The sequence below is a fragment of the Pezoporus flaviventris genome, unplaced genomic scaffold (assembly GCF_033815535.1).
Source record: "Pezoporus flaviventris isolate CSIRO_AGI_PZ_B2104156 unplaced genomic scaffold, CSIRO_AGI_Pfla_v1 ptg000054l, whole genome shotgun sequence".
NCBI classification, from domain to species: domain Eukaryota; kingdom Metazoa; phylum Chordata; class Aves; order Psittaciformes; family Psittacidae; genus Pezoporus; species Pezoporus flaviventris.
The window spans coordinates 5,644,333-5,670,733 of record NW_026892602.1 but is presented as its reverse complement, the minus strand read 5'-3'; the positions used below and the strand labels follow the sequence as shown (position 1 = coordinate 5,670,733).

Genomic DNA, 26,401 nt, shown 5'->3' with positions numbered 1-26,401 from the left:
GCCATGGATTTTTGTATACAAAGGCACTGGGCCCTTCACAGTCTGTGACTCCATTTGTAATCTTGAGTTGAACATGTATGCGATTATTGAAACTTGGTAGGGGGTCTTCTGATACGGTCCCTCTCTGAGTGATTTCCTGTGTTGATTCTGCCTCCCCGCCCCTTGTTTCTGCCTTCATGCTGGTTGATTTTACAAGTGACTGTTCAGGTCTATTAAAATCTTTTTTTCTTTTTCTTTTTTTTTTTTTTGACATTTTCTAGCAATTGAATGATAAATTATAACACAACAGCTGCTTCTTTCATTATTTTTATTGATTTCTATTAATTTAAAGCAGAAGTTATTAATGGCAACAGTATTGTAGATTGATTCAGCAGAAAGCTACCAAATACATTATAATGAAAAAGCTATACAGAAAGCATGAACCTGACATTTCATCACTTAAACTTGTATTTAACTTTTAAGCATGAGTAGTCCCATAGGTTATCAATAGGAAGTGGTTTTATTATCTGAGCTGAAAGTACTGGAGTTTAAAATACTGTATGATTTAACCAATATATTAAGGACAGAATTGGGGACAGAAGGCTAAAGGAGCCTTGTTCCAGGGACATTCAAAATTGTCATAATGTGCTGATGAGCAGAGAACTATAGTGTTCCAAGGATTTTTTAGCCTGGAATGAAACAAAGGGACTTAATTCAAACATTCATAGGGAGAAACCCATGCTCCGTTGAAGTCAGTGGGAATTTTGCCATTGATTAAGAGGGCCAGGATTTCCCACATAATCGAAATAGAGATGCCTGGGAGAAGATGGGAAGCAGACATAAATTCAGCAACAACACTGATTTCAGACACAATGATCTCTGTGTCGCCTTCCAGCAAGATGACTACCAGTAGTGAAGCCCTAATGAAAAACATTTTTCAAAAAGTGCTTTCTGCAACATGTTTTCTGTACTAGTGGATAAGTCAATATGCTGGTAAGAAAGGAAGCTTATAGAATCATGCCTTGGTCTTGCTGTTGCAGTAATACTGATTCATGACAACATAGTAGTGTTTAAAACTGAAATATTTGAGCTTATCTGGAGAATAACTGGCTCTGTAGAGGCTCTTGTGCACCTCACAATCTGTGCTGACAATGTATGGCAAAATATATTTTGGCTAAATCATCATTCATTGTAATACTGTACACTATGTTACACTGCCTTTCTAAATTAGATGAAGCAAGGACAAGAGGACTAATACACTTAGAAAAGGGGAGGAAGATGGCTTCCTTATCTTGGAAATCTCCAAGTCACACAGACATTTGAGTGCAAATTGCTGTCTCAGAAGGCAGAAATATTTCCTATGATTTTGATATGCACAAATATCTTCTAATATCTCCTAATTGTTCTCAAGAGTTTAAAAAAGGAAGACTATTAATACTGGTGAAAGTAGATGTCTGATTCTAGAGGATTAACAAAAAATAATCTGGTCTTGAGAGTTTAAGATTTTACAGGTTTGTATTGATCTCTCCTCCTCTCAGTTAAAAAATACTCTGCTTTTTTAACTAAACTATTAATCAATGTTTTGGGGCTAGTGATTGCTGTTCTAGTGGCTCACCTGAATCTGATCAATCAGTGGATCACCTGTTTCTTTTATTCAGTGAGAGAAGAGCTGCAAACAATTTAATCAGTGGCTTTGTCAGTGTGCAGCAGCTCTGGATTTGGCCTGGAAACAGGTCAACATCCTCCTAGTCTATCTGCTGTATTTAGCTTTGGGAAGGTCTGTTCTTTGGGGAGTCTCAGCTCTAAAGGGGCTTTGTCAGTGAGGGAATTTGGTGAGCACTCATTCTAATGTAAAGATTATTATGCTTTTATGGCACAAAAGCACCTCTATGTATGTATTCATTTTGGGACTTAGGTAAAGAACAGGTCAATGAAGAAATGCAAATGAATTTCAGATCTTCTCTCTCTCACTCTGCTTTTCGAAGACAACGTTCTTTCACAAGTTTTCAGTCTCAGCTTTACTATTCTTCCTTCTATTTTTGATACCTTACTAGCATATTTTGTTCCTAAACTGCTTTTCCATAGTGCCATGAGGTACCAAGTGATGCTGCCTTTGGGAATTGCCATGCATACCTTTTGGTACACAGCTATGACAATAAATAGGTTTACCAGGTCAGCTCCAACCTCTAATGCTGCTGGAAATGTGAGAGTCCTGCTTCCCTGTGGAATGCATTTGACTCACTTACAAGAGCACATTTTTAAGCCCACAAGTCAGGGTGGGTATGAAATCTGTGCAGCACATGCATCTGGCAGCAGTGAAATTCCTGCTTTAAAATAATGCCACTCCTTGGGGGTTGTTGACTCAATGACACTGTGGACAATTTCTCTCTCTCCTAGAGGGCCTAGGGATATTTCTTTTTTTTTTTTTTGTCACCAGAACAACCAGTGACAGATATTGTGTTCCACCTCTGTGTTATTTTTTGATTCCTTTTTAGACCATTTTGAGTATATGACATTTCATAGAGCTCAGCAATCAACCTCATTTTAATGTACCATTTTAGCTCTAGCACCCTCTTCCATACTAACAGGCAACCCAATCACTCAGCATTGCCTATATCGTATTCTTTGTTTTCTACAGCCACTTGTTTAGTGCAAAGTTTCACCTGTAGCTTATTAACTTTCTCAGTTAGCTTCTGGTGTGCTCATTTTTCATGATTCAAAAGACCTGTAGTTCTGCCTGCAAACTTAAAGCATTATCCTATTATCACTAGGGATCAGTATGTAATTTTACCTCCAAAAATACTTTTCAAAGGTCTGATTTTCCCATGGCTACTCCTGTGTGTGTTCTTAATTATGGTCATAACTAATTTTAATAAGTTGGACAATATTAATTCTGTATTGCTCTGAAATATCTTTCCCAGCTGATTTAGAAAATTAAGGCAGTTTAACTATAGCAATTTAGGTGAATTGTTTAAAGAGCCGGCACACAGCTGCAGTTGTATGAAACTGCACAGTCTCAAGTTTAAACTGTTAGTACACATTGCTGCAGACAGCTTGGAATAAAAAACCTGCAGGCTCTCCAATTTATCTTTAAAATATCAAGTTTGAATGAACTGATTCCTCCTCTGTTTCTTGGCAATCTGTTCTTTTCTTAAATTTCTAGCAGAACTTGGAAAAATTATCTTTTGAATCTGCCTGCTGTCTCACATGCTTGAAGCTGGAGCTCTGGACTGGGCCAGAAATTTGGATTTGAAGCTGTAAATATTGAGGGTGTATCTAGGTCTTAAATATACCAAAAGTTATTTGTTATATATATGCAAAATCTATCTTACTCATCTTTTCCATCACTGTAAAACAATTTCCTCAACCACACAGCCTGGGTTGTCTAACAACCCCACACCAGCACTTGCTTTCCTAAGAGCTGGCAGGGGACTGAAAGTACACTTTGACTGAATTCTCAGGTATATTATAAGTCATAGCTATGAACATCCCAATTAGCAAGAACATGCAAGCATTTTGCAATCCTGCACGTTAAATTAACTTTAAGAAAATAAAAGGTGGTTATTTAGCTTTTTATCTCTCTGTGTATCTTTTATTATTTGATTTACCATATTCATCTTCTGTTTATGTTCTACAGTGACATAACAAAGCCAGCTTTTTCTATCTTTAAACCCTTTAGGAAGAAAGAGTGAGGATTGTTACAATAGATATTTCAGGTTTCTTTTTTATATGTGAGAGGAGAATTCTTTGTGATGGCAGATCTGGGGAAATAGAAAGAGGCAAGTGAAAAGATAAATGCTGAAGACATCAATATCTAGTTACTGAAAAATAGAAAAACTGGGCTTGGGAATGGGAGAGAGAAGCCAAGCTCTGGCTAAACCTCTAATGTTGTTCTGTAAAGCAGAAAACCTAAATTAATCCTGTGTTTGGTTTTAGATTTGTGTTTTATAGAGACTAAATGCACCAATTTATATTTTCTCCTTTCCATACATGAGAAACTGAAGCTAAAGTTTTCCCTCTTGTACCTTGAAATGATTCAGGCTTGCCTCTGAGAGGAATATAGCAGAAGTGCAATGATCCCTCTGCTTGCCATAGAAGTGTTCTCTAGAGCATGAGACAACATGACTGCAGTGCATAGGGACTCTACCATCCTGCCAAAACCACCAGCTATTTATCTGTGCCCATGAGAATTTAAAGTAGGGTCTGCTGTGGCTCAAGCTCTGCTCCTGGACTGAAAGCATGGGACACCCCTGCCCTCGCTGGCCAGGCCACAGAGTAGGACACCCAGGCAGCTAGGACATGTGTAGATGTGATGCACATAGGCACTTCAGGGCCTCTGTGCATGCATTTGAGTCTTTCTTCAATGTGTGGCATTTAATACCTTTCATCAGCTACATCCAATGCACTCCATGATTTTTATGACATTTTCATGACTGCCTTCTCTTCTGCCCTCTTTGCTCTATGCCCCATTTTTCATGAGAGTGAATTCCTCCACTCCCTCTCCTGATCCTTCTTTTCCATTTCATTTTTATATCATTTGCTTTTTATATTTTCTTTGCAGTACCTGCGGCAGCTGCTTTGCAGGTCCCCTGCTGTGCAAATCGCCCTTCACAGAGGAATATCTTCCTGTCAGTGACTGACAAGAAGTGCCAGGAGCAGGCTAGGAGACTTTTAAAACCCGTGAGTCGGCAAATCAGCAGGTACCTGTGTGCAGTTCTGGATACGCCCCTAGCATTAGTTCCTATCTTGTATCAAAGAGTTTTTAGGATGATATGGCCCACAGGCAGAGTTTCAGGTTAAAGAGAACACACTCATAGCATTTGGCTGCAACTCTCATTTTGATGTTTTTTGTTTTAAATATAATGACACCAGCAGTTTGTTCTTGGGGAGGTTTTTGGTTTCTGTTTTGTTGTTGGTTTTTGTTTGGCTTTTTTGTTGTCGTTTTGTTTTACAGGGACTGTGTTTACAACAGCCTAAACTAGGTGAAAATGTTCTTAGTACTAAACAGCTCCTGTATTTCTTCTCCAAAGAAATAAAGATACCTTTCATATTTTCCAAGGCTGACAATGTTGAAGAGGCTAAGATACATCAAAGACTGAAGGAAAAGAGGAAGGGACATGCTGTAACTACCAGTTTCTTTAGGGAAAGATGTGGGATGAGACTAGGAGTGCCTTGAACAGTCCTCTCTCCTTGACATACAGGAGAAGGCAAAGGGTCTGAAGGAATTTGGGAACTTGATTTAGTTTCCCAACCATCTTAGAGATGGTTAAAAAGAGACTTAAGTAAAAGCAGTTTGCACAAGAAGATGTAGCTTTCAGGCAAAATAACACTTGAATCAAATGCATAATAAATAGCCTGAAGAAGGGCACTGAATTTGGTCCGCTGTGATCATTTGATCTGAGTGGCTTAAGGCTTTGCATGCTTCATACTTGCAAACCAGCTGTAAAATGCAAGAAATACAAGTAGCCATGGTCTGACATTTCCCCATCTGTTCCCAATATTTAATAATTTGCTCTCTTCTCTGAGCATATTAAGTTTATTTATAAATTTGAAAAATATGAGCTTTAAGCTATAATGGCCTTTTTGCTCCAAATTGCTCAAAGCACCCTTCTTTAGCAGATGGAGGGTATTAATTTTTCTGCAGGAATTTGTGTATAAGGTACAAATGGCACACCAGGATTTTGCCTTGCTGTTCTGCATGCATTTCTATTCTCTAGAGCTGCTGTGCAGTACGTGACTGTTTTGAAATGCCTAAATTCTCTTTTGCCTTGCTTTAAGGATGATGGAGAGTGAGAAGTAAAGACTAGTTCTCGCAGCTGAGACTAGTGCTTTAATAACTGGAAAACCCCCTTCCCTTTAAAAAGCTTGCTAAGAATCATCCGCAACATGTTGGAATCAGTAAGATTTTTGCTGTTGAGCTGAACAGTACTAAACACAACTAAATGGTACTTCAGTTAAGAACTACTTTTAAAACATTTTAGGGAAGGCTTGCTCTCATATATGAGATTACAAGTGCTGTTGATAAGAAAAACATACTGGATCTAAATGTCACTGTACCCCAAAACTGGCAGATTGAAATCTCCAGATTTATGCTGGTAGTACCCCACCTTAGCTAATGCTGTGTTCGCACTCATTCTGTGAGTGGGAGGTGGTTGTTCTGCATAACCCAGAATGCTACACTGAGAAGAAATGCTGACATAAATACCCCTCTCTCCTCTGTGCTTCGTAACTTTGATTTCTACAGCACAGTATCAAATATTTTTATTCTTTAGTGTTAATAATTTTGAGGATGTTTCAAACTAAAAATTTGAAATAAAAATATACCACGGGCTGCCACCTGCACCTGCTTATCTTTGTGTAGCGATCCAGTGAAGTGAATGAAAATACATCAATTTATGTAAAGATTCAACCTGGTTCAAAAGGGGTTGTTTTTCAAAGATAAAATTCAGTAAAGGCAAGAGGGTTTTCAATTTAATAATACTTTGTTATAATATATGGATTGATTCACTATACTTTTGTTTCCCAGCACAGTGAAGATAAAAAGGCGAGCTGGTTAGATGGGTGAGCATAATTCTTTCATGGTGAAAGAATCCTTTCTGGGTTTTGTTTTGGATGCATTTGCACCTCTGTCAAGACAATTTTGTTTATAAACCAGCAAAAATCTCTGGTGGCTACAAATTAATTTCACTTTTACCAAGATTCTTAACTCTTCTAAAAAGTGACCAGGTTCCTATGTAAGCTGAAAATTAATAATTCTAATGTTCTTGGTGTTTAAGTAAGCTGCTAAAATTGATATAGTAGTATATATTTAAAAACATAATTGTAATGGTGAGAATAAAATCAATCACAAACCATAAGAAAAATAGATGTCTTCAAACCAGCCTAACATCATTTTCTGAGGAAATTACAAGTTTGGTTAAGGAAAGTAACCAGATAAGGAAGATATTTAGGCTTGTGTAAATCTTATGGCTATTACATAAAGAAAATTATAGTTCATCTATATGGAAAACATTAATTAGGAGCTGGGTGATAGACTTGTCTTAAAATAGCTGTCAAAAGAAATTTTAATCAAATAGCAATATTTCCAGGACTGTTATATATCAATATGAAGCTTGGCATTAATTGGTATTATTCACTGTATCATCACTGTTATCACACTGTTATTGGCAGAATGCCAACCAAGGGCAAACCTGTTCTTCTGGGTGACTTGGATTGGAAAGTAGGATTGGAGCTGGAAAAATAAAATCTTTCATTATATACCCAAAAGCAAAGTAATAAACCAGGTACCAGGGACTATGAACTGTGTCTGGTGAGTAAGAGAGGTATTGTGAAAGCAGACATTGTGAAATGTGTTTGGGTATCATTGTGGAGAAGCAACTGAACACATGACATAAGTAGTGCAGCAGAAAATGGAATTTGAGAGGGTGTTCACCTCTGCATGGCACTTCTGACTTGGTGCAGGACTGCAGCATGCAGCTCTAGCGACACATTTCTAAAATTCTACTGAAAACTGGCAACATGTAGGGACTGCCCAGCAAGGGAGATGATATATAGATTCAGTGGATCTACAGCTACAGGATCTGTAACTGACTCCTTCTAGATCCTGTGTCCATGGTAGTTATGTGTCCATGTGTCTGTCCAGACAGCTGTAAACCAGATGAGGTTTTGGTCTTCATTTTGGGGGGAGCCTTAAGAAAGAAGGATTTCATCTCCCAGGTTTTGCACTTGTTGTGGAGAGTATTGCTGATTTTTGCAGCAATTCAGTCTCACTCCTCATTTCCATGCAGTACTAAGCCAAACTACTGCCCTGCTTCATTATCTTGGATCTCTCAAGGATAAAAATGAGCACAACCTAAGTGGTACTGAAGTGTTGAAGACACTAAAAGCAGTATGAGTCTTATAATCTGAACTATGTTAAAAAATACCACAGAAGTTGTGCTATCACAGGTATATCCCGAACATCCCTGGACTCTATTGCATTGTGGCCTGTTAAACCCTTAAGTGAGTGTCTGTGTAAGGACACTTGGGAATGCTAATTCACAGCTACTGTTCATTCAAATTAATTTTCCTGAGGTTTCCTGTTTAGGAAAGACTAAATTTATTACAGGAGGTCTGGCTAACATCCCTGAAATGGAATTTATCACAAGTATGAGCATTTCAATGACATTCCTGTTACAAGCCCTCGCCACAAAAATTTTTCTTTGAACACTCCACCTCTATATCCTAAAAATTACACAGGTAAATCCCTAGTCTTTCACACATATTGAAAAGCCTACTAAGTGTAAAAAATACTGTAATAAGTGAACAAGTATAAAAAGTTGCTTTGGCTGAGATGTTTTCGAGAGGTGATACAACAAAATTAAAATCAACCCATTCCCCTGGAAAAACACTAATACATGTAGCACTGCAGTGGTTCCACAAGATGTTTCTCAAAATTTAACGCAATTTCTGGAATAGCTTTTTAGAATGGTTTTCACAGAAATTGCTGAAGGAAGGAGATGTTACCTGAATGAATAATAAAAAAAAATGTGCGAGGCGGATGGTACAGAGATCTAGGATCTAATTTCTGTCAGACTTCAACTGTGGCCATTCATCTGCCTTTGAATTTTCTACGTGAGGATAACAAAACCAGCTTTGGAAAAACTCCCAGCTCTCCCTATGATCTTTAAGCAATTTCTAAGCAAATCCACTCGGTGGATAAAGAACTGGCTGGATGGCCACACACAAAGAGTTGTGGTCAATGGCTCAATGTCCAGCTGGAGACCAGTAATGAGTGGCACCCCTCAGGGATCGGTGTTGGGACTGGTCTTGTTCAACATCTTCATCACTGACATGGACAGTGGGATTGAGTGCGCCCTCAGCAAGTTTGCCGATGACACCAAGCTGTGTGGTTCGGTTGATACACTGGAGGGAAGGAATGCCATCCAGAGGGACCTTGACACGCTTGTGAGGTGGGCTGATGCCAACCTCATGAAGTTTAACCATGACAAGTGCAAGGTCCTACACCTGGGTGGGAGCAATCCCAGGCACAGCTCCAGGTTGGGCAGAGAAGGGATTCAGAGCAGCCCTGAGGAGAAGGACTTGGGGGTGTTGGTTGATGAGAAAATGAACATGAGCCGGCTTCAGTGTGCGCTCGCAGCCCAGAAAGCCAACCGTATCCTGGGCTGCATCAAAAGGAGCGTGACCAGCAGGTCGAAGGAGGTGATCCTGCCCCTCTACTCTGCTCCTGTGAGACCTCACCTGGAGTATTGTGTGGAGTTCTGGTGTCCTCAACATAGAAAGGACATGGAACTGTTGGAACAAGTCCAGAAGAGGGCCACAGGGGTGATCAGGGGACTGGAGCACCTCCCGTATGAAGACAGGCTGAGAAAGTTGGGGCTGTTCAGCCTGGAGAAGAGAAGGCTGCATGGAGACCTCATAGCAGCCTTCCAGTATCTGAAGGGGGCCTATAGGGATGCTGGGGATGGATGCTTCATTAAGGACTGTAGAGATAGGACAAGAGGTAACAGGTTAAAACTTAAACAAGGGAAGTTTAGATTGGATATAAGGAGGAAATTCTTTCCTGTTAGGGTGGTGAGGCACTGGAATGGGTTGTCCAGGGAGGTTGTGAGTGCTCCATCCCTGGCAGTGTTCAAGACCAGGTTGGACGAGGCCTTGGGTGAGATGGTTTAGTGTGAGGTGTCCCTGCCCATGGCAGGGGGTTGGAACTAGATGAACTTAAGGTCCTTTCCAACCCTAACTATTCTATGATTCTATGATTCTATGTTTTGGGTTTCTTTTGACAAAGAAAAGTCCATAGTGTTCTTAGAGCTGTCTAAAACATTTTGACATGGAGCTGCAATACAATTTTCCTTTGAAAAAATTCATTTTCAAGTAGAAAATCCTCACAGTTTGTGGGGGATTGGAAAGTCTCCAGTCAGATTTTTTCTTTTTTCTTTTTTTTTTTTTTAAGAAAAGCAACATGAAAAGAGCAATGATTTTCTTGCTGAAAATAAGCAAAGACTGACATTAAAGTGCAGCTTTGAGAAAGCCATTCTGGATTTCTGTCTAGCATACCACAATAACTGAAATCTGCATCTTATGTTAGCTGTCTTTCTTTTCTTTTTTTTCAACTTTTTTACTTCTATAACTACCCTCTTATTTTTCTTTTTTCCTTATGCATTTTATTTTTTAAATTTTAATTGTACGTCAGCATTTCATTATTCTTTTAAATCCTTCCCTTCCTCACTCATAATTTTAAAACTCTCTACATTTATTTGACTACTTTTTTTTCTTCATTTTTTTTTTCTTTATCCTCTTTTGTTCATCTGTTCTTTCATCTATTTTTTTTTGCATAAGCTCCATTTTTAGAAATTCTGAAATTCTCCAGTTTCTGGTATGCTCTTCTTTCCTCATGGAAGATGGATAGTCAAGGTAGACAGGAGACTACTCTCTTGGTCTCTGCTTGCACAAGGACATTGGGTTTGTGTGGCAAGGGTGTGGTAGCAGGGGGGCTATAGAGGTAGCTTCTGCAAGAAACTGCCAGAAGCTTCCCCTGTGTCCAGTGGATTCAATGATGGTGGGCTCTAAGGCTCTAAGGCAAGGGCAAGTCCTTGGAGTTAGCGCCTCGGGGATAACATAGTTAAGAAGAGGGAAAAGTTACTGACAACAGCAATTGCAGCCAGAGAAAGGAGTGAGAATATATGAGGGAAACAGCCCTGCAGACCCTAAGGACAGTGAAGAAAAAACCAAACAAACAAAACATAAAAGATCTGTTGCTTTGAATACAAGAAGCACTGTTTCTCTGCAAGTGTTTTCTACAAGGGAAAGTTGCAAGGGCAGCATTTGTGAGCTTTAAATGATGAGTGCAGAACTGCCTATCTTCCCCAATCAATGATTCTTTCAGTGAATATGATCATGAAGGAAACTGAATTCCTATCTAATTGGTGCATGCATTGACTCTTAGAAGTTAACGGTAACCCAGGCAGAATCAAAAGCAACTTCTGCTGGTTTTTGGTGGTTGGTGTTGTGTAATAGTACTGTTTTGGAAGAAGAAGAGGGCCCTAAGAGTGTGTGTGATTGTGACCTTGGAGGTCAGACCCAATTCAGGGGTGGCATTTATTGGTGGCTCAGCCCAGTGAAACTAATGGCCAAAGAAGATGCCACAGGGGTTCTATCTTTTTATGTAGCTGCACTCTCCCCTAGGCTACTTCCCTGGCTTAATCCCTCCCCTACCCAGCCTAGAAATCCATTTCGTTTTCTTATTTAAGATTCCATAGACCTTTCATATTTAATATTAGTATAAAGGGAAAACCGCACCTCAGGAGAAAGATCAGAGTTGAGGCATCAGATTCATTCTTCCCTTAATGAAGAGGAACAGCAGGATGGATAAAAATCAGTGACTTAAAAAATAAATTGGATTTTTAATTTAAGAAAATCTTTATTGAGTAAAACTATTTAAAATTAAGTTTTAGGCCTATATTTAGTGCAGTTTATTCTGATGTATTAAATCATTCAAGGTTTAAAGAAAAAAATCCCAAAATGTGTTGCTGGCAAGGTGCTTGCATCAGGCCAGTGAGTCACTACTCATTAGCAGTGAAAAGAAAATAGTTGTTTCTTGGTTCCAATTACCTCATCCAGTGACTAAAGTCAACGCAGAGAAAATTGAGATATTTGTTTTTACTGTGTAGTCTTCAGTTATTTTCCTAAAAAGATAGCAATTTATTCCTCCCCCCTTGGAATTAAATATAACCCTTTTGCTGGCACTCAGCACTGAGTCTGAAAAAGCAGGATGCCTATTTTCTTCCACTACCTATGGCTAAAAATGAAGTGTAAGATGAGACCTAATAATTTTAAAATCTTGAATGATATAATAGTCAGAAACAGCCATTGCAAATCACTTTAATAAGCCTTCCTTTGTTGATTAAAATTATTTGTTTGAAAAGCAAAATATATTTTTTTTAACTTTGCAATTTTCCTCTTGAGGGCACTTACATTAACTTGTATTTATAAATATTGATTTTAATCTATATTTTTCTAGAGTATTATCTTCTAGAACATGCTTTAATAAATGTGTATAATTAGAAAACGATGTATGTAGACATAATAAAACAGTTATATTTAGTAGTAAATCAACATGTTCTAAAAGTTACCAGCCCAAAATAATCAGTTTCTCTTTAGGAAGACAACTCAGAAGTATCGATGCAAAACAAGACAAAAAAAAAATCTTGTTAAAAATAAAAATAAAATAAATCAGCAAGTTTTCTGTTTGGAAGGTCATGATTCTTTCTCAGGCTGTTCTGTTCTAAACATTCATACAACTTGCTAAGAAGCCCAGAGGTCTAGCTCAACAGGGTTTAATATGCAACCCATAAGCACATGTGATAGCACAGTTTTTTGACAGCAAAAATCACAGTACTACCATGTCCTGGCATGTCCCTGTCAGTCTTGAAAAACAACAGCACATTCTCTAGGCATCTGCCATGAAGGAAATGTTGTTGATACGTGTGTGTGAGCTGTTGTTAGGAGGAGACTACGTAAGAAATGAGCCTGATTTTTGTATGCATGTTTGTTTTCTGTTTAATTCAGAAAACTGTGACTGCCTGTCCTACCTTAGCAAGATGTCTGTCTGGGTTAGAGAAATACAAGCAGCCCCTGCAGATGAGATACTGCTCCTCAAATCTGCAGAAGCAAATTAGAAACAGGAATTGGAGGGGGAATTTGCTCAGAAGGCAGAGCAGCTCTTCACAGCACAAATTAAAATCTTGCCACTTGTTTGGGACTGGTCTCAATGCATACACACTTCATTTGGTCCATGGATATTATTCCAGTTGTTTCCAGTGTGAGTGAATGGAAACACATCCACTGTGGCCTGAAGACTGCTTTCAGTCCTCACTGGAATGAAGGCCTTTGCACTAGAGGGCAAAATTCACTTTGAAGTTGAAGAGTTTTACTCTGTCAGATCCTGAAAAAGGTAATGTAAACCGTCACTGAGCACTGAGGGGTAAAGGCCTAACTTGGATTTGGATTCTGATTTTTAACTCTGCTGTATTATGGGGTAGGGGGAAGCTCTGTTATCTTTTCAGCATGTACAATGTGTGTGTGTGTGTGTGTGTGTGTGTGTGTGTGTGTGAAAGCAAATACTATTGCACAAAGAAATGATCTTCACATTTGCATATGTAGTTGTTTCAGGATTTACCCCAGTTCAGATTATTGATAGGAGTAATATTTCTGTTTACTCATCAATACCCTCTTTTGTTTCTTTTGTAAAAGCTTTTTTCCCCTCCTCTTCCCCCACTCCCATCCCCCTGTTGTCTTTGTGCCTAGTATTTTTCCACACTTTATTTCCTAAAAGACGAGTGGGTTTGACGATGCATTGTGATTTCTTTTCTACAGGGCTTTATGAAGGAAGCTGGAGGCAGTTCTCATTAGTCTCACTGACATCTTTTATCACTTATCAGAGGAACAAGCAAACGGAGAGCAATTCCTTTGATCATGGCAAAAGTAGAAAGAGTATTAAAAACCCTATGAAGATTCACTAAGTAGAAAGTAGAAAAGACAGTCTGTGGCATGTTTCAAAGAAGTAACATGATTTAAAGTTGCCAGATTTACTGGTATATATTAAAGAATTGTTAATGATGCTACATTTCACATGCATCCTTAGGTCCTTGGGTTTTTTGTTTTTTTTTTTGTTTGTTTGTTTTGTTTTGTTTAAAAAAAAACTGGCAAAGATGTTCTTAGGTAGAATGGATGGATTAGATCAATTGGAAAATATCTCTAAAAGGTGAGCTGTGTCAGAAAGAAATTCTGTGATTCAACGAAAATTCTTGAAAATAAAAATAAGGCTGTAACAGTGGCACAATGGATTGAAAAAGAAACCTGTTCTCATGGGAGAATGTTAAGAAATCTGAAGAATTCCTCTTCTTTTGGAAGCATTCTGTGGTGAATCAATGTATGTTTGTGAAGACTGCATGTAGGAACTGCAGTGCTTGGAATTATCCAGGTATACCTGGCTGCCTAACTCTGACCTTAGAGCTCCACAGCTTCCTTGTTCTACGGAAAAATAAGATTTTTCTTGATGGTTCTGAATATTTATTCAGCTAGCAAGATGTCCTGGTTTTGTGCCTTGCATCATTACCAACAGGGCAGGGAGAAAAAGGGAAGCAAATATATCCTTTTGCCTACAACTACTGAGCATTACACAGCCAAGATCCACCAGCGTTTTTCTGTATGGCTACAGCTCAGTTATCCACTGTTTATAAATCCCTTTCCAATTTCTGCATGTGATCAGCTCGTATCTCAAAGCATCAGATTTAAATTGCTTTTGAAGACCCTTGTCTTAACCTGTGAAAATACAAAGATCAAAATTATTTAAGCATTTTCTGTCAGCATAGACTCAGTGCCAGCTTTGTCCCTGTAGTGTTTTTCACTGCCATAGCTGGTTTTCAAATATGTTGAATTCGATTTAGACATGACGCAATGTAGTACATTTCTACCACACCTTTTATGAAAGCATCCCCAGAGCACTTTCTGATCAAGCTAAAATTATCTCTGAACTACATACAAATTCCTAAAATATTAATTTAAAAAACTGACAAAAAGAATTTTGAAATGCATGCACTCATTTCAAAGTTAAAATAGGCAGAGGGGTAAGTTCTCTCTTACTCCAGAGTAACAGAGGAGGACCTAACTCAGTGTATTGCTTTGTAACAGGGTTGGAGTGTGATTCTCCAAGCAGTGCAGTGCGCTGCTCTAACAGTACTGAGCAGAATTAATTGCATGACTGCTGTAAATGACCTGGAGGTTGCAGGTGAAGCAATATATAAGTGGGTTGTCAGAACTCCATTTATGTACACATTGTTCTAACATTTGCTGCTTCTGTGAGGAAGTGAGGAAGCCACACAATTCTTTGTGATACATGGCCTCAGTCATCCTTGAGGAAGACAGTGGGAGGAATAAACAAATAGCTTTGAGGGATGTGACTCATGGATCCAAAATGATACAAATCTTTTTGCCAGAGCAAGGGGCTTGGAGATAAAGCAAACTCCAGTTGGTTTCTCAGGATTAAAGAAAGAAGATTGTTGCCAGAAGTTGGAGGGAGGGACAGGCTGACAACAGGGTGACATGCTGATGAAGGCTAAGAGTTAGATGTCTTCCTAGACCTAAAGATCTTGATGAAAATCAGACTATCATATGATCTATTTCATTATTGTAAAACTTTCTTTTGAAAGTCTTTTCACTTAAATAAATGTTCCTTTAAGGCAGTATTTTGATCACTAGTGCTGCTCCTTCATGGAAGAGATCTATAGGGCCTGAAGATGCATTGAACCTGCTGAGAAAATTAGAAGAGAGACTGCTACCTGGGGATGGTCTGAACTAGCAAGGGAACTGAACATACTTAGCTCTGTGCATGCCTGTTAACGGCTCTGCCTGTACCAAAGGTGGTGGTCAGGGTGGTGAAAGTCCAGCTCCATGGCTTGTCCCTGCAGCTTGCATAGTGAGACAAAGGGCATTAGTGGCAACCTAAAATCATGGCAACTGTATGACCAGTGCATGTGCTTTGAGGGTCAGCTGCAATAGGCAGGCAATCCTTCAATGGTAGGGAAAAAAGGAAGAAATCTTTTACAGCCACATGGCTAGGAAAGACAGCATTTGAAGTCTGGCATTTGTTACAAAGAAAAATGAAAAAAATCGTCAAAGTCGGATTTTTAAATGCAACTGTGCAAGGAGACACAAACTCTTGTAATCATGGCTAATGCATTAACCAAGTCACACATTTTGTGGAGATTTGTTTTCTAACACCTCATGGCCCCAAACTGCAGCTGAAAACTTACTACAGAGTGCAGCTGAGCTGTACTACAGCATGGCAGGAAGGGCTGGAAGTGTGTATGTCTGAAAACTTCATTTTAGGCTGAGCTTTTTAGGTGTCTTTGGCTATATGCGCTCCTGTGAAATTATCAACTTTACTAAAACAGAAAGACAACATGTGGTGAAGATGTACATACAGGATACAGCCTCCAGTGAATAAATCCCATTTGGGCATGAGGAAAGAGCAACAGTATAGCTCAATTAGGAAGTTAAGGGCACCTCTGGAGCCTGTCCTGCCTCAGCCAGTCCTTTGTGTTGTGGTGAATCAATTGTCAAACACGGCAACAGCGAGATGATGTCTCAAGCACATTATTTATAATTTAGAGACCTTTCCACAGCTAATAAATTGATCTACTTTGTTTCAAATATAATTGCAGAGAGGTTTGTGGAGCCACATAGTGACATTGTGAAACAGATGCAAAGTAGTAGCTATCAACACACCCAATGGAAAGACTGAAACTCAGGACTGACATGCAAATAATCCACCCAGCTCTTCCATGTGCTTCCTCTGACTGTGATTGCCTGTGTAATTGTTCTTTGTCTCGGCATTCACTCATTTCTGTTTATTGTGTTTACTGCTCCTCTCTGTTGTGAGCATCAGTATGGCAGAAATAGGGAAAACATGCTGAGATCAGATGAAGTGTCTCCCTCACACTGTCTCCATGCAGTGCCTCTTGAGTATTGAAGAGCTTTGGGGTAGCAGCAGCAAACAAAGGCTGTTTCAGGGTGTTCTGCCTTCCCCAAGGGAAATGAATTCCTTTCCTATACAGGAGATTTATATTGCGAATTAAGTCAGTTATCATTAAGCTACTGCACAGCAGGACAAATCATAATTTTAAATACATTTAAAATATATCCTGATGCAGTACAAATCAAGCCTCTTACAGCTGCTATGTGGACCAGTCAGAAGAATATGGAGCATAAAAATCGAGGAATAAGTGAGTTGGGTTTACTGCTGCTTGTCAAGACCATATAATTTATATCATTGTTTACTTGCAACCAAGTATCCTCACTGCTGTCTCCTCAGGATAATAAAAATATCAATGCATAAACCAAAATGAGTTCTTCCTGTTAGTCTGAGTTACTTTTTTTTACCTTAAAAATCTGCATGTCTGTGTTCTCCAGAGGAGATGAAATGAATGGAAACTTATAGCCTTCTTTTGCCAGAGTTTCCCAACATCAGCCCTAAAAATGCAGCCATCTGTTATGCAATTAACCAACCATTTCTTTGCTTCTTCCAAGATTTCTTCTGTCTCTTCAAACAAATAGCAAACTCTTCTTCCTGGCTCTGCCTTTTTTGAGTCTTCTCTTTTTGATCATCACAATTTGGTTTCATGGCAGACTTAATAACCTCATGGGCACCAGAGCTCTATGCCAAGGTTTATGCAGATTTAAAGGCTGGATTAATCTGGCCTGGCATTTGTAAAATGTTCTGAACATGTGAAGCACTATAAAAACGCTGTATATTATTACCAAGTCCATGGAAGTTTGACCTGCTAACTGAGCACACATTTAAGCTGCTGTTCCCGGAGGTGAGGTGCAGTGACAGAAACAACCAAACCCATGTCTCATCTTCTAAGATTGTACCTCTCTCTCTTTTCTTTCTTTTTGTCTCTTTTTAATTTTCCTTACAGGATTTCTGGAAAAAAAATTAATAGGAAGGAGGGAGACCTTCTTCAAAGATTTCATCTCATGAGACTATTCTGTCAAAGTCTTTAGCATAGTTGTGCTTTGTTTTGCTGCCACTGGACTGCCCAGTTCCTGCATCCTGTTTCCTAAGCACTTAAAATCTAGCAGTTTCTGCAGAAACCTTTTCAGGAAAAAAAAGAAAAAAAAGAAAAAAAAAACCACACACAAAAAAAAAACCAAAACAAAAAACCCCACCAAACACCCACCCCCCACCCAACAAAACAAAACAAAAAACCAAACAAAAAAAAAACCAAACCAACAAACCAATTAAAAAAAAACCAAAACAACAAACAACCCCAAAACAAACAAAAAACAAAAAAGAAAACCCGACAAAAAAAACCAAACAAACAAAATTTCCATGCGGGAAGGCTGCTTTCGAACTCTGGGCTGCAGATAGCATGCAGTGGGGGAGAAGTCAGTCTTCAGATCTTGGCCATCCCAGCACCCTGATAAAAATCACTAGCAGAACTCAGGGAACTGTAAGCCAATGCTAGCCAGACCTGCTGTGTTTTACAGGGCTGCTTCAAAAAAACATTCCTATGTTTTGCTACAGATGAAGGAGATGACTGACAACTACAGTCCAGATTTAGCCATCATGTCTTCCTCTTCCATGTTATCAACAAGGGGACAAAGCTAAAAATCAATGTGTGTATGTATGGTGTTTGCAGTATATTTGTACCTTCATATATCTAAGTTAATGGAGCTTTAGAATATTTTATAGTAGTTGGATTCAAAACAGGATCAGCCCTCGTTTTCACACTCGGGAGTGCAGCTATCTAAAATGGAGTCAATGAACTTTCCCTGGCACTGTTCAGAAGGCATTAAGGGTCCATTTATTTTTACTTCCCTCCCCCCATTATTTGATAGTTCTTTTAAGAGTTGTGAGTTTTACTTGGTTCCTTTTGATCAGAAGGAAAAGGTACTGCAGGAACTGAGACACTGCAGTGACTCTGGCTTTGAACTCACCAGGTCTAAAAGCCTGCAAGAACATTTTCTCTTTCAGCTTTCTAGCCAGCTCAGAGAGCTGGCTGATAAAGGGGTATGTTAAATTGTCCTGAAGGACAGCTGGAAATCTAGGCGCTGCAGTCTGAACTAAAAATGGAATTGAAATTATATATATATATATATATATATATATATATATATATATATATATATATATATATATATAGTTTAACCATATTAAAATGTAAGTGTTAGACTTAGTAGATTTTCTTTTTTTAAAATCAAGTCGTTAAAAAAAAAAGAAAAAGTTTATGTTCCATTTATTCCAGCTTGCAGGGGTCCCCAGGTCCTGCAAATGCTGCAGCTCCATCTAGTGGCACTGCAACCAGTTGTCAAGGGGGAGGCAAATGTTCCACGAATACTAATAAAGAAAAACATTGGGCTTTAAATTTTCTATTTTCCGTAAAATTCTTCAGGATTTTCTTTTGGATATCTCAGTTAGAGTCTACACTAGTGCTGTCTGGAATGAAACAATATTTAAACGTCTCTAGTTTAGAGAGATTGGTATATCACAGCCCATCCAGTCTATTTCTCTTCAGTATTTTTCTTGACTGAATAATTACAAACTTATAGATGTATTCCTATTTCTAATAAAAGAAGGTAGTATGTTTAAAACTATGTATGTGTATATAACCGTGTGGTACTTGTAAAAGTAGCTTTGATTCAAATTTCTTAAAATGCTTGGCAAATATTTATTAAGCATCAAACCATGCAAATTTGTTTGTTCTATCCAGTCATCAGTCCGTCTGTCCATCCACCTATGCATTGTGTATAGAGATAGTGCAAGTTTATATAGACAGTAGACCTTATTCTGCTCTTGATTACATTGTAACTTAATTTATTTCAGTGTAATTACCCTCAAATCTCAGTGGTCTGACATGAAAATTAGTTTCTTGTTTATCTGTATGTATAGTAAATATATACTCCGCAAAGTGTGATGAACATACATTGTAATGTGATCTTAATGTAAATAGGTTGGTTCTTTGGGGTTCTCACCTCATCCAGATGGGTATTGACATTCAGTATTTTACACCATTATAACTGTGTTTAGTTTTTCAACACATCTTGCTCCTGCCTTTGATCTAATCAGAGGATAAACATTCTTGATTTGATTTGCTCAGCTGCTGTCTGAGCCACACAACCTAGGTTTCATCTTGTGTCCTGAACTCGACTCCCATGTTGCTTGTACAAATCTGTTGAATTCAATAAATGTATTTAGCCTTATTAAGATTCAGGAAAGCAAATATTATCCTCCAGTGATACCGCAGACAACAGGAGTTAATAACAAGTGTGTGATAAAGATCACAGGATTCCCTGTAAACAAGATGCTGCATTGCACAGAGCACATCTTGTCTGCATATGTTTCATAAGTAACTAGGCATTCTCATGGGCTTCTTTAGTTATTTTAGAGAGTTGTGTAAACAGTATTATCTACTTAATGCCCCAAATGATATAATAATTGATATGGAAATGGGGCAAAGCTCAATAAATCATAATATAACTCTCCATGGAATCTTGGAGATGATTCTGACCAGATTTTATTTAAATTTTCTTCTAGCTTGTATGCATACAGACTGTGGTTTGTTAGACATGCTAAGCAGCTGTTGGTTGGACAGTGTTTTCTTTTTTGACATTTTTTTTCTGCAAAAATAATTAAATGTGAATTTATACTTGGCTTGTTATCTGTTGTAGGTATACTTCAGAGGTGTCAATGTGAAGAGTAAGATCATATGGAAAGCTCTGTTGGATTGTGTGCTGTTGTTCAGAAAACTGGATACTAAAAGCTTGTTAACATATATGGTACTCTGTAGTGGCTGTGTAACTCTCCTTGTTTAGGCTACAAGAGCAGTGGAAAGAAATACCAGAGTTCCAAGAAATTATTAAAACTGGAAAAATGTATTTGAAAATATTTTTGTGTTACTTCTTGTGGAAAATTATATTGAAGCCTGGAGGGTTTTTTTAAACATATTCTAAAAATCTCTTATGCGAGACTTTCTGCTTTGTTTGGCTGTTTGGTTTTTTGGACTATTTTTTTCTTACAAAGTAGTGGTTAGTATATTTTCTCTCTTCAACCACTTATTAGATCTTCAAATTAGTCAGACTTACTAAACTGTTTTCTCTACCATATACAGGCTATTGTCTCAGGTGTAGGATACCAGGCAAAATTAAGCTGTGTTGTGTTTCTCCATGCAAGATGTACTTAAGAACATGCAGCTGTGACATGTCTCTGTTTTCAAAGCTGTGATGCCAGTTGTGCTGAAATATTTCTTCACACAGTGTAGTCTCCAGACCACTGTATTTGACTTTGTGAAAAATCACTTTTGTTTGTACAATTCCCAATAATACTGGCATTTGAAAGAAATCTGAGATTTGATTAGACTTAATCAAGGTCACTCAGTGGGCTTGTGAGGTTGCCAAGAGCAGAGCTTGGGTAACCAGACACTGTCTGTTGACTTCAGCTGCTTTCCAGGTATGGAGAATGGTTGATGAATGTTAATAATGCACAGGACAAATGCCAACAACTGCTTATTTCCATTTATTTTATTAAACTGAAGAAAGTTTTTGTAAAAAGCACATCTTGTTTTGGGAGACAGGAAAAGGATTTATTTATAAAACAGGTTTTTATCACTCAAATATTGTATGGCAATGAAGAGTGGAAGTAAAAGAGCTGTCTGGAACAGGAACCACCTGCTTACTTAATTTATGTTCTGTTCTTGCAGATGTGGTAGTGCTGGAGCTTTCTTCTTCCGAAATAGCTTCACTGATGTAGTGCTATTCTCTTTTGCTGGCCCAGCATGTGGAGAGGTGGGATGTGTGCCCTGGAGACAGCATGCGAGCCCCATGGAGAGCGCACAAGATTTTTAGTCATTGTTTCTTCAGTGGCTTCTTAACATGAGTTAAGGAAGAGCAATAGATAAGCAAGACAGATAGATTCGGATGAAAATATCCATTTCCTTTTTAAGCCATTCTTAGAACATTATTCAGACGAAAACCAAGACACAGTCGTAGGTGGAAAGCACCCATTTAACTTTTATACATTTTATGAAAAAGCCAGGACAGATTCAATTCATGGATGCAGGCTCTGCAGCCACTACTGTACTCCTGCACCAGACAATGTTAATAGGGAAAGAAACTAATCTCTGGTTCTCTGCAGGAAATCTACCTTACCTGGCTATATGTTTTGAACTGTGAGAGATGAAGTTGCATGTACAGGCAGAAGGAACTTGCAGGCTGCAATTCCAAGTGGAATATAGAAGTGTCAATATGGGAGCAGGAATTCCATTATCTTTTATTTTAGTAACTGCTGAATACTCACATTGCTGTACAAATCATGTGAAAAAGAATTGCCGAAGTTGACTTTTGAAATGTGAGTAAATGAAGGCAGAATTCTTTTGACAGGTCCAACCAGCCTCTGAGAGAACACAGCTAAGAAGTCAGAACTGGCTGATGGCCCATAAGGCTGATGAGCCAGCATGGTCTCACTACAATCCTATGCAATAAATAGATAAATTTTGTAACTTCTCTGGTATGTGAGGAAAGTAAAGTCTGAGTCTAAAATAAAGACTGCATTAGTAAGAAACCATGCACACAGATTTGGCAACTTACTGCCTCTAAATTCTCTTCTATATCAGGATACCTCGAAGAAATGAAATAGGCTTGGATAAAATAAAATTGCTTCCATCTCAGTTCACATTTCTATGCTAAACGCGGGAGTTAACTTACTGGGTCAAGTTTCACAATTTTTCTGTTTAGTAACCACTGAAAACCTGAGTGAGGAAACTTTACTGAGGAAGTACTGGATGAGGAAATAGGGCACAGAAGCTGTTATTTCTGCAAAGTTCAGACCAACTCTGTGGCAGAGCTTCAGGCAAAATCCAGGCCAATTGGTCCACATTCAATGCCGTCACCATCCTAGCTTTCTCTTTCCAAGGATTTTCAATGTCACCTCTGAAGAAATAACAAATCCAAAGGTCATAGGCTCTGGATTTGTAGGAAGGGAATGCATGCACGATTTGCTGAGGGATCTTGAATTGTTGGGGATTTTAATTTTGTTGTAATAGTAATAAAATCACAAGCTGATTTTATGAACATTATGCTTGACCCTTTGATGACATGTGCTTTGGCTGTGCAGATTCCTACATGAAGTGGCTTGACTGGATGCTTCAATGCAACAGAAATTGAGATCAGCCCTCTGAGTGATGCAGATGATATGATGTGCTCTTCCTGGGTAGTTCTGAGATATGTCTGACTGATGGCCACAGATATCCTACTGAAATGGCTTTCCATTAAAGAAGTCCACTGTGGTGGAATTAGCCAACAGACACATTGCTCTTTCTTCACAGCATTCCAGTATTTATCTATTTCAATTTCTCCCACAATACAAGGAAACTGACCTCTGCCTTCTAATGATAGATAAAGTGATTCTAGAACTATTTTTTTGACAAAATTCTGCTATATGGAAAAGCACTCTCAGAAATTTGACTTATGCCAGCAAAACAGTGGGGGGTTTTGGCATTGCTTATTTTAGTGCCTTTTGAATTATGTCAATTTTTCTCTTAGCCAAATTGCATCTCCTCGTATTCCCAATGTGCGCTGCCATACCAACAAAAATTGGTTAGTTTTGGATCAGTGAATCCTTTGGAGATGAAAAATTACAGAATTACCACAAGTAGAGGTTAAGTAAGATCTATGATGTGCCATTTTCCAGGTATTTGTCTTTGCTAGACAGTGTATACTTACAGACCCTCTAATCTTGTAGTCAGCTGTAAGGTGAGAGCCTGTGGACACAATTAGCTACATGTACAGTCCCATATGAAGCTAAGGAGAACCCAAGGCATTTCTTTGGTCTTTCACCACAAACTACAGTGGAAAGAGAGCAGCGTGACGGCCATGCTTCCCTTCTGCCTTAACTTCAAGTTGCCTGACTGTAACACAGACCCCAGACATACTTTCTTTTTTGACGCATTGTTACTGATTCAGACATCCTCTAAGAAGGTGATACTTTTGATCCATTTTAACTGACCTGCAACATGGTAGAATCATAGAATAGTTAGGGTTGGAAAGGACCTTAAGATCATCTAGTTCCAAATCCCCTGGAATGGGCAGGGAAACTTCACACTAAACCATCTCACCCAAGGCTTTGTCCAGCTTGGCCTTGAACGCTGCTAGGAATGGAGCATTCACAACCTCCCTGGGCAACCCATTCCAGTGCCTCACCAGCCTTACAGTAAAGAACTTCCTTCTTATATCCAATCTAAACTTCCCTTGTTTAAGTTTTAACCCATTACTCCTTGTCCTGTCACTGCAGTCCCGAGCCAAGAGTCCCTCTCCAGCATCCTTATAGCCCCCCTTCAGATACTGGAAGGCTGCTATGAGGTCTCCACACAGCCTTCTCTTCTCCAGGCTGAACAGCCCCAACTTTCTCAGCCTGTCTTCATACGGGAGGTGCTCCAGTCGCCTGATCATCCTCGTGGCCCTCTTCTGGACTTGTTCCAACAGTTCCATGTCCTTTCTATGTTGAGGACACCAGAACTGCACACAATACTCCAGGTGAGGTCTCACAAGAGCAGAGTAGAGGGGCAGGATCACCTCCTTCAACCTGCTGGTCACACTCCTTTTGATGCAGCCCAGGATACGGTTGGCTTTCTGGGCTGCAAGCACACACTGAATCTGGCTCATGTTCATTTTCTCATCAACCAACACCCCCAAGTCCTTCTCCTCAGGGCTGCTCTGAATCTCTTCTCTGCCCAACCTGCAGCTGTGCCTGGGATTGCTCCCACCCAGGTGTAGGACCTTGCTCTTGGCATGGTTAAACTTCATGAGGTTGGCATCAGCCCACCTCACAAATGGGTTGAGGTCCCTCTGGATGGCATTCCTTCCCTCCAGTGTATCAACCAAACCACACAGCTTGGTGTCATCGGCAAACTTGCTGAGGGCGCACTCAATCCCACTGTCCATGTCAGCGATGAAGATGTTGAACAAGACCAGTCCCAACACCGATCCCTGAGGGACACCACTCGTTACTGGTCTCCAGCCGGACATTGAGCCATTGACCACAACTCTTTGCGTGCGCCCATTCAGCCAGTTCTTTATCCACCGAGTGGTCCATCCATCAAATTGATGTCTCTCCAATTTAGAGACAAGGATGTCGTGTGGGACGTGTCGAGTGCTTTGCACAAGTCCAGGCAGATGACATCAACTGCTCTATCCCTTTCCATCAGTTCTGCAGCCCCATCATAGAAGGCCACCAAATTGGTCAGGCAGGATTTCCCCTTAGTGAAGCCATGCTGGCTGTCACCAAGCACCTTGTTGTTTTTCATGTGCCTTAGCATGCCTTCCAGGAGAATCTGCTCCAACATTTTGCCAGGCACAGAGGTGAGACTGACTGGTCTGTAGTTCCCCGGGTCATGGTATGTTGTGGGAAGATTAGTCCATAAGTTTCTTGGTTAATTACTCTTACTTCTCTAAGTTTGAACTAGAAAAAATAATAATTGTCAAATAACAAATAATCTGTAATAACAAATAAACCACGACAAGTGTTTTGACACCTAGCTGTTAATAGCTACTTAAAATGTAAACTTTCCACCCTAGATACTCTCATTATTCTGTGTTTTTTCCAAGCCATCCTTTTTGTAGCAATGTAAAGCAATGTTTCTGAGGCTCAGTGCACTTTCAATTAACTGACTCTTTCATGTCTGGGAGATAACTTAATACAGTTATTCCTAACTTATAGACAGTGTCCTTGTGGTGTGTGTGTAGCATCTGTACCTGAGGTAAGGCCTGAAAGTACTCAGTGGACTACATTCAGCAGGGAATAATGACCCATGCTAGCATGATATTTAATTACAATATTTATGAGAATTAATTTACCAGATTACTGAAAAAAAAGTATATGGGAGAAACAATAGACCTGAGGGAAATTACAGAAGTAGGTAAACAGAGATATTTTTTCAGCTTTCAGGAAGCTTTCACAGGAGCGTTAGGGCTAAGGCAAGCTTAGAATTTTTACATGTGGGTTGGATATCTCAAAGAATTAGCTATGATATTGCAGTGCCACCAAGATGATACTTGCATGGTGTACCAGGCTGTAAAACTAAGGCAACACCCAGTTTACATAAACCTCTGAAAGGCAACAGGGAAGCACATACTTAACACAGACTGTCTGATAACAATGCCTTAAAGCACAATTAAATGCTAACATTATATTAGCCAGATGTTTTCCTCAACAGCACCCTTCTATGGTTTCTTTGCATTATGTATATAGCACACGTGGCATGAATTTTCTATCCTGGACAGATCTTTATTTAAAGATCACCCCAAACAAGAATGTGCCTTCAATGCAAGTTATAAAACTGTATTAGCTACAAAACGGAAATGAAGCATACTCCCCCATCTCTGACAGAACGATTGGTGCTTGTATATCATGCTCCTATCAAATTTGATTGTAAACCTTACCCCTAGGTCCTCCTGCCCTCAGCAATTGACTTCATTAGGAAGAGGACCAATCCCACCATTCTCAGAAAAGGCAAAGTGCTGTTTGATAAGGCTTCAGATGGAGGACTAAAAAACTAGTGTCTGAAGATGGATCCTCTAGATTGCATTGTCTGAGAAGGTGTTTCTCTTCTTGAAAAGTTTCTACATAAGCAAGAAATCCCTCTGATTCTGCAGATTCTTAAGGGCTTTATTAATTTTATTTCCTTATGATTTTTTTCACATGAAATGGGCTATTTTCAAAATAAGCAAATCATAAATGATTTTTTGGTGCAAATTTGTTTCCAGAAACCTTAATAAGTTCAAGTGCTCTTCATATTTGTACATGTACATGTACATGTAAATGTCCCTTCTGAACATGAAAAAGATATAATTTTTTTTCTATTAATGC

General features: G+C 39.0%; 1 long non-coding RNA gene across 2 annotated transcripts; it reads left to right on the top strand.

Annotated features, from left to right (window-relative positions):
• The first annotated feature begins 4,256 nt into the window (after positions 1–4,256).
• LOC133277218 (uncharacterized) lies at positions 4,257–13,627 on the top strand. Of its 2 annotated transcripts, none has more exons than XR_009746127.1 (2): positions 4,257–4,679; positions 13,354–13,627. It is a non-coding gene; the product is annotated as an uncharacterized LOC133277218 (long non-coding RNA). The 2 variants fall into 2 exon arrangements; XR_009746126.1 differs by lacking the exon at positions 4,257–4,679 and adding an exon at positions 10,497–10,977.
• The last annotated feature ends 12,774 nt before the right edge of the window (positions 13,628–26,401 follow it).